The sequence below is a fragment of the Crocuta crocuta genome, unplaced genomic scaffold, assembly GCF_008692635.1.
Source record: "Crocuta crocuta isolate KB4526 unplaced genomic scaffold, BGI_CrCroc_1.0 scaffold290, whole genome shotgun sequence".
Lineage (NCBI taxonomy): Eukaryota > Metazoa > Chordata > Mammalia > Carnivora > Hyaenidae > Crocuta > Crocuta crocuta.
In genome coordinates, this window is record NW_027527429.1 from 152409 (window position 1) to 159545 (window position 7137).

Here is a 7137-nt window from a genome sequence, read left to right on the forward strand (position 1 = left end):
GCCGCGAGGGGCGGAGGCGGGGCCGGCGCGTTCACTATTAATGAGCCCCGAGTGCTGATTGGCCTTCGGGTCGGGGGTGGGGGGGCATCANCCGGCGTAGGGCTGGGCGGCGGGCGACGCACGTGCAGGTGGAACGCGGGCGCCCTAGTCGGCGGCCGGGGAGATGGGGCCTGGGCCCCGGAGGCTCCAGGGTGCACTCCCCGACCCGGGGAGCTCGACATTCAGGGTGCACGTATAAACATTTAGCCCCCTTCGTGACTCTCCCCTAAACATGTCAAATACCAACGAATTTCCATGTTATGTTCGAGGAAATAATTCAAACCGTACAGGAATTTCGAGTTTCCCCACCTCCTAAGGGTACAGATCTCTGCCTTGTTAACCTTTGAATCTGAATATTAGCAGATTGGGTGCATCCTTTTTGGTCCCCTTTCAGTGCTTGATGAGAGAATGCACATAATTGCATACTACTGACCTTTTTTGTTTTAAAAGGCCTTTTTAAAAACTATATAGACTTTTAGAGTAGTTTTAAGTTTACAGGAAAATAGAAGAAAGAGTTTCTATATACCTTTTACCCTTAAACACACACACGTGCATATACACACAGTCCCATTATAAACATTTTGTATTCCTGTGGTACATCTATTACAACTAATGGGGGCCTGAGTGGCTCAGTCGGTTAAGTGTCAAGACTTCAGCTCAGGTCATAATCTTCTCGTTCCTGAGTTCAAGCCCCGGGGTTGGATTCTGTGCTGTCAATGCAAAGCTCGCTTCAGATCCTGCCTCTCTCTCTCTCTGTCTCTGTCTCTGTCAAAAATAAACTTAAAACAAAATTAAATAATACAGATACATTATTATTAAATAAAGTCCGTAGTTAACATTAGGGTTCACTCTGGATGATTGCACATTCCATAGGTTTTGACAAATGTATAATGTCGTGTATATTGTAGAGAATTGTTTCTCTGCCCTAAAAATCCTGTGCTCCACCTTTCCATCCCTCTCCCCACTCCCCATAATCCCTAGCAAACACTGATCTTAAACTGCATGGTTTTCCCTTTTCCAAAATGTCATATAGTTGGAATCACACAATATGTAGCCTTTTCAGATTGGCTTCTTTCACTTAACAACATGCATTGAAGTTTAATCCATGCTTTGTTTAATGTTTATTTATTTTTGAGAGAGAGACAGTGTGAGGGAGGGGCAGAGAGAGAGGGAGACAAAATCCGAAGCAGGCTCCAGGCTCTGAGCTGTCATCCCAGAGCCCGATGTGGAGCTCAAACTCATAAAACATGAAATCATGACCAGAGCAGAAGTCAGACGCTTAACTAACAGAACCACCCAGGCGCCCCACCTCCATGCTTTTTTGTGGTTTGATAGCTCCTTTTTTCTTAATACTGAGTAACATCTCATTGTCTGGGTGTACCATAGGTTACCCATTCACCTATTGAAGAATATCTTGGTTGCTTCCAAGTTTTTGCAATTATGAATGAAGCTAGTATAATCACTGGTTTACAGGTTGTTGTGTGGACATGTTTTCAATTCCCTTCTTTAAATACAAGAAGTGTAAGATTGGTAGGAAACCACTAAACTGTCTTCCAAGGTGGCCATATCATTTTGCATTTCCACCAGCAATGAATGACAGAGCATTCTTGTTGCCCCATATAGTCTTCTAGATTTTTGCCATTCTAACAGGTGTGCAGAGACATTTATTTGCAGTTCCCTAATGACATAGGATTTTGAGCACCTTTCCACATGTATATTTGCCATCTGTATATCTTCTTTGGTGAGGTGTCTGTTCATAACTTTTGCCCATTTTTAAAGTTGGGCTGTTGGTTTTCTTATTGGTGAATCATACTATCCATTTTTCTACTATTTACATTTCTAACTTAATACTCTTCACAAACATCTGGCCATGTTTTACTCAATTCTTCATTCTGTTGACTAGATATATTTCACTGCATTGGTGTACCACATCTTAACAATAGATGAATAATATTTTGATTGTTTTCAATTTTTCATCACCATAAATAACACCCTGGTGAGCACTTACTCATATTGCTGTACGTATCTGTGTGTTCCAGTGACTAAAGTACCCAAAAACAATGGCTTAAAGGAACTTATCACTCATAATTTTTATGAGTCACACACTGGAGCAAGGCTCAGCAGGTGATTCTTTTGTTCCATGGGATACTGCAGAGATCACTGGGGTGGCTGGCTGGAAAGTGGAATTCAACTGGCATTATGGACCAGGGCGCTTACATGGGACCTCTCCAGCATAGCTGTCTGACGTGACAGTACTTTGCACATGGCCACGCGGGCTTCCTGAGATCTCAAGTAGAAGCTGCAGTACTTGTGAATGCTCTCGGTGGCCCCAAGACACCTCACTACATTTTATTGGTCAAACAAATCGTGGGGACCAACCCGGATTTAAGGGGAGGGGACTTAGATCCACCAGTCACTGGGAAGAGTAGCAAGGGCCACAGACATCTCTAACTTACACGCTGTCCTATTAGCCCTTTAGGATAAATTCTTAGAAATGGAATTGCTAGCTCAAAAAATATTGCATGTTCTTTTTTAAAATTTTTTTTATGTTTTATTTATTTCTGAAAGAAACAGCATGAGCAGGGGAGGGTCAGAGAGAGAGGGAGACACATAATATGAAACAGGCTCCAGGCTCTGAGCTGTCAGCACAGAGCCTGATGCAGGGCTGTTACCCATGAACTGTGAGATCATGACTCAGCCAAAGTCAGACGCTTAACTGACTGAGCCACCCAGGCGCCCCGAGCTATTGAATGTTCTAAGTGCTGATACTTCTAAATGAATGGCCCAAGGAAAAAATAATACCAACTGACACTAAGTACATTTCTACACTTTTGTCAATCCTAAATTTTGTCAGACCTTTTTTGTTTGTTTGTTTGTTTATTGAGAGGGAGAGAGAGCATGTGCAAGCAGGGGAGGGGCAGAGAGGATCCAAAGCAGGCTCGGCACTGACAGCAGAGAGCCCAATGTGAGGCTTGAACTCAGGAGCTGAGAGATCATGACCTGAGCATGATCTGAGCTGAAGCCTGATGCTTAACCAACTGAGCCACCCAGGTGCCCCCGTCAGGCTTTTGTCTTTACTAACATGATAGAAAAAAAAGATCCAAAAAAGCGACCAGTGTTTTCATTTGTATTTCTTTATGTGCAGCTAAACATATTTTTCCACATCCACTAGCTATTTGTAATTCTATCATTTGATGCCCCTTACCCACCATCTCTGAGGAAGCTGATCTTCATGCCTTCATCTAAAAAAAAAATCATTAAAGTGTAATGGCCTTTTATGTATCAGATATTAAGATAACTTCTTGGGGCGCCTGGGTGGCTCAGTTGGTTAAGTGTCCAACTTCAGCCCAGGTCATGATCTCATGGCTTATGGGTTTGAGACCCACATCTGACTCTGTGCTGATAGCTCAGACCCTGGAGCCTGCTTTGGATTGTGTCTCCCTCTATCTCTGCCCCCTCCCCACCGCCACTTACTCACTCTCTCTCTCTCTAAATAAATAAACATAATAAAAATTTAAAGTAAAAAAGCGCTTCTTCAGGGGCACCTGGGTGGCTCAGCTGGTAAGTGTCAGACTTCGGCTCAGGTCATGATCTCGCAGTTCATGAGTTCAAGTCCCACGTGGGGCTCTGCTGACAGCTCAGAGCCTGAGCCTGCTGCAGATTCTGGCTCCCTTTCTCTTTACCCCTCCCCTGCTCACACGGTCTCCCTCTCTCAAGAAAAATTTAAAAACACACACACACACACACACACACACACACACACTAAAAAAAAAAAAACTTCTTCCAAATAGTCATTTATCTTCATTCACTCACATAAGAAAACTGAGGAATTCTCTGAGGGAGACCCTGTTCTAGAAACTCTCAGAGAGATGGCTCCCTTATAGTCTGTTACCATGCTGTACTTAAGAGCAGGGTTCCTCAGTCTCAGCACTATGGACATTTTGGGCCTGAGAACTCTTTGCTGTGGAGGTGGGTGGGGGGCGGGCTGTCCTGTGCCTTGTAGGACGCTTAACAGTGTCCCTGACTTCTACTCACTAGATACAGTTAGCACTTTCCCAAGTTGTGACAACCAAAATGTCCCCTAATTGAGAAACAATTGGGGGACATTTGGAGGAAGAGTAAGCTACTCAACCACAAAGAAATCCAGTGGCTTGGAAAAGATACAATTTTATTTCTTATGTAACAGTCCCAAAGTGGAGTCCAGGATGTGGCAGCCATGCTCCCTGGGGTCACCCAGGTGCCAGGTTCCTCCACGCATGGTATCTCCCTCAGGGAGCTTTGTCGCCATCAGCACAATCAAGGCTGGTTTGCAATGAGGGGGAGCAGCAGGTGAAGGGAGAACACTGTTCACTGTCTCAAAGAGCACACACTATGTCTCCTCACATTTATTTTTAAACGTTTATTTTTTGGGGGGGAGGGGCAGAGAGAGAGCAGGACCGAGGATCTCAAGGGGGCTCTGTGTTGACGGCACTCATGAACTGTGAGATCGTGACCTGGGCCAAAGTCAGACGCTAACCAATTGAGCCCCCCAGGCACCCCTCTACCCACATTTAATTGGCAGTCACCTGTAACTGAAAGTGGGGCTGGGAAACGGAGTCTAGTAAGGGACTGATGTGCCCAGCATAGTCTTCTGGAAGTAGGTGAGTACTATGGACTGAATATCCCCCAACACTTGTTGAATCCTAGCCCACAGTGCAACTATATTTGGAGAAGCAATTAAGAGGAAGAAGAGACACCAGAGATCTCTCTCCAAACCTGTGCTGTAGGAAGACTGGCACTATTTGAGCCTCCTGCTCTTTGGGGCTGCAGTACGGCACCTGGGCTAACACAGAGTCTGCCGCATAGCACCAGTGTCTGACACAATCCTGTGCAGTGGAAGGTACAACACACCTGAGAAACAGGAACAGTAAATGGGTTTTAATAAATTTTTTTTTTAGGATTTTATTTTTAAGTAACTTTTACACCCAATGTGCGGCTTGAACTCACAACCTCGCATGCTCCACTAACTGTGAGCCGGCTAGGCAGCCCAGGTCCTTTGTTTTTTAATGGACAATCTCAAACACATAAGAGGAGAGAGGACCTGAAAAGCCCCCATGTGCCCATCAGCCACTGTCACCAATTCTCCACTTACAACCCATCTTATTTCACCTGTCTCCATGCGCGCTTAGAACCGGAAGCCCAGAATTTCGTCCATGAAGTGGATATCTTGTGCCCACCTGAGAAGGCCTCCGTGGTCTTGTGAAGCGGGCTCACTGCTCCGGGGCAGACCGTGGTGAAAATCAGGCCTAAGACCTGACTCAGTGCAGCAGAGCAGAAAGGAGACTGATGTCTAGAGGCAAGGGTTCTCCTCTGCCCACGGCGGGGCCATCAGATCAGCACTGGATGTGGGAAGAGGCAGAAGTCACCCTGTGACCATGGGGTAAAAGTAGAACTGCTAAAATGTGGGCCTGACCTTGAACATCACCAAGCAAAGGAAGCAGTTCTCAGCTGCCTAACCCTGGACTTTGAGTTATGTGAGATCATGAACTATCCTGCTGATTTAAGCCACAGTGAGGCTGGGATTGTGGCATAGGAAGTTAGAGTCATCCTGGTATTAGAGAGGCAGGACATGTCAGGAGAGACAGATGCGAAACCACTCACTGTGCATTAACAGCAAACATCACTGTACTTGTGCCAGTTTAGCCATTTCTGCAGTCAAAAGGGCACCTCCAACCACCACCCAGCATATGAGACCCCAGTAGCTGGGCTCCTCCATTTCCACGGGCAACCAGGAAGGCCATGCATTCGCCAGATGCGAAGCTGCACACAGGGTCCTCACTGGCAGCCTGGTAAGCTCATCCTGCAGGTGTGGCCCGAGGCTGCCCTGGGCCCTGCGGACCCTGCAAAGCTTCTCATCCCCATTCTAATCCTTTCATCCTTCCAAGGCAAGGAGATGGACATTCCAGAACAGGAGACACCAAACCAAGGGAGGTTACTACCTACCTTTGACATTAAAGGCCAGCTTTTGTATCAACCAGTGAGCTTTCCTTAGGCCGCGCTGCAGGAACAAGGGATCCCAGGATCAGGGCCTGGAATCCCGCTGGCTTAGTTCCTGCTGTGCCATGGGATGCAGTGGCTGCGTGCCCACATTCTGATCCAGCACGGGACAAACAGCTGTAACCCTGCATATACTCTCCTTACATGTGGGGGCAGGAGGGAATGGACGAACCACACACCAGCTTTTAAAGCTTCTAGCTTTAAAGTGCGTTTGTCAGCTGATTACAACAGCGTTGGAAGTCACACGGCCAAGGTGATCTCAAGGAACCAGGCAAACGATTTGGAATAATAATACAATCTATCACCCTTTCCAGAACCGAGAACCAAATCAGGCAAAGGTCAATTGGGGAAACATAAACCTACTCTAGGAGTCTTGGATAACAGCGGCATTAGGGGCTTGTGCAAACCCTGAGACCTGGGGGGAAAGGTCAGGGAAATCGCGACCGAGGCCGCGGGTGGTGCGAGGAAGGCTCGGCGGTCTCCTGGGGTGCATCAGGGAAGCCTGTGCTCCTGGAGGCTCGCTGGAAAACAGCCCTGCAGTTCAGGTCCACCGCAATTCTAGCTGCATCTGCCTCCAATCCGCAAACTCTAATCCAGTTACGAGGCTATTCTGGGACACCTGCCCCCAACTGATTACCACCCAGGCGTGTGTCCTGCCCATAATGTGGAGGCACCGGGGCAGGGCCCCGGGAGGTGAGCAGGTGACGAGAGCGGGATCGCCTCATCGGGCGGGGGCGGCGGACTCCGCAGGAGCGGTCTCACCTGAAGCACCCCAAGCGGCCCGGGTGTCCCTAACATGACAATAGCACACAGGGCCGGGCGCTTTCCAGAGGCCAGGCGCTCCTCTCCGCCCTCAAGTTCCCCCCTGGCCGCCGCCCCCACGGCAGGAGTGGGAGACAAGGCGGCGGAACAGCTGCGCGCGCCCCTCCCGCGTTAGCCCGTCTGCGTCGTCTTCTGAAGCGCAGCCCCGGGCTTCAGGAACAGCGACAACGCCACCGCTTGCCCGCGACTGCCGCGGCACGGAACGACACGGCTGCCCCGGGACAGCGAGCCCGTCCGCCC